This window comes from Mandrillus leucophaeus, unplaced genomic scaffold (genome assembly GCF_000951045.1).
Source record: "Mandrillus leucophaeus isolate KB7577 unplaced genomic scaffold, Mleu.le_1.0 Scaffold685, whole genome shotgun sequence".
Taxonomy (NCBI): Eukaryota; Metazoa; Chordata; class Mammalia; order Primates; family Cercopithecidae; genus Mandrillus; species Mandrillus leucophaeus.
Genome location: NW_012107419.1, coordinates 163,428 through 165,690, shown reverse-complemented (window position 1 = coordinate 165,690; position 2,263 = coordinate 163,428).

Sequence of the window (2,263 nt, the reverse complement as noted above, 5' to 3'; positions counted from 1 at the left end):
TTTTTAGTGTTTTAGGTGCCCAAGTCTACATCTTTGTGAATAAAAGTAGCTAGGCTATCTACTCTCTATTTTATAGCTGTGAGTCACAACAGTAACTTAAAAACAAAAGAAAACAGAAAAGTACAAAAATCAACATTAATCTAGTTTTTGCCAAAATATCTGGATAGTTGGCTTCCTTTGTCAGCTTGAAGTTCACTTTTATCCTGGTATCAGAGTAAAGGACTAACTGCCTATGTGCACGGTAGCCAGAATCTTTCTGAGATGGTCTAAATGTGGGCATACTTTAATTAATGATGTGGTTTTGCTGTGTCCTCACCCAAATCCCATCTTGAATTGTAGCTCCCATAATTCCCACATGTTGTGGGAGGGAACCAGTGAGAGACAATTGAATCATGGTTTCTTCCATACTGTTCTCAAGGTAGTGAATAAGTCTCATGAGATCTGATGGTTTTAGAAGGGGTTTCCTCTTTCACTTGGTTCTCTTGCTTTCCTGACTGCTGCCATGTAAAATGTGACTTTGCTTCTCTTCACCTTCTGCCATAATTGCAAGGCCTCCCTAGGCATGTGAAACTGTGAATCAACTAAACCTCTTTCCTTCATAAATACCCAGTCTTGGGTATGTCTTCATCAGCAGTGTAAAAACAGACTAATACAGTAAATTGTTACCAGGAGTGGGGCACTGCTGTAAAGATACCTGAAAATATGGAAGTGACTTTGGAACTGTGTAACAGGCAGAGTTTGGAATAGTTTGGAAGGCTCAGAGAAACACAGAAAAATGTGGGAAAGTTTGGAACTTCCTAGAAACTTGTTAAATGTCTTTGACCAAACTGCTGATAGTGATATGGACAATGAAGTCCAGACTGAGATGACCTCAGATGGAGATGAGAAACTTGTTGGGATCTGGAGGAAAGGTGACTCTTGCTATGTTTTACAAAGAGACTAGTGTCACTTTGCCTCTGCTCTAGAGATTTGTAGAACTTTTAACTTAAGAGAAATGATTTAGGGCATCTGGCAGAAGAAATTTCTAAGCAGCAAAGCATTCAAGAAGTGACCTGGGTACTGTTAAAAGCATTCAGTTTTATGTATTCACAAATATATGGTTTAAAAAACGAACTTATGTTTAAAAGGGAAGCAGAGCATAAAAGATCAGAAAATTTGCAGCCTGATGAGGCAATAGAAAGGCAAAACCCATTTTCTAGGGAGAAATTCAAGCTGGCTGCAGAAATTTGCAAAAGTAACGAGGAGCCAAATGTTAATCGCCAAGACAATAGGAAAAATGTCTCCAGGGCACGTCAGAGGTCTTCATGTCAGCCTCTCAAATCACAAGCCAGGAGTCCTAGGAGGAAAAAATGGTTTCATGGGCTGGGTCCAGGGCCTTGCTGCCTTGTTCAGTCTTGGGACTTGGTGCCCTGCATCCCACCTGTACCTAAAAAAGGCCAACGTGGAATTCAAGCCACTGCTTCAGAGGATGCAAGCCCCAAGCCTTCGGGGCTTACACGTGGAGTTGGGCCTTCATTTGCACAGAAGTCAAGAATTGAGGTTTGGGAACCTCCGCCCAGATTTTAGAGGCTTTATGGAAATGCTTAGATGTCCAAGCAGAGGTGTGCTGGAGGGGCAGGACTTTCATGGAGAACCTCTGCTAGTGTGATGAAAAAGGGAAATGTGGAGAGCAAGACCCCACATAGAGTCCCCAGTGGGGCACTGCCCAGTGGAGCTGTAAGAAAAGGGCCACCATCCTCCACACACCAGAATGGTAAATCCACCAACAGCTTGCACTGTGTGCCTGCAAGAGCCACAGACCCAACACCAATGCATGAAAGCAGCCAGGAGTAGGGCTGTACCCTGCAAACCCATAGGGGTGGAGCTGCCCAAGACCATGAGAACCCACCTCTTGCATCAGAGTGACCTGGATGTGAGACATGGAATCAAAGGAGATCATTTTAAAGCTTTAAGGTTTGACTGACTTGTTGGATTATAGACTTGCATGGAGCCTTTAGCTCCTTGCTAAATTGTTTTGGCCAATTTCTCCCATTTAAAATGGGTGTGTTTATCCAATGCCTATACTCCCGTTGTATCTAGGAAGTAACTAATGTGCTTTTGACTTTACAGACTCATAGGCAGAAGGGACTTGACTTGTCTCAGATGAGATTTTGGACTGTGGATCTTTGAATTAATGCTGAAATGAGTTAAGACTTTGGGGGAGTGTTGGGAAGACATGATTGGTTTTGAAATGTGAGGACATGACATTTGAGAGGGGCCGGGG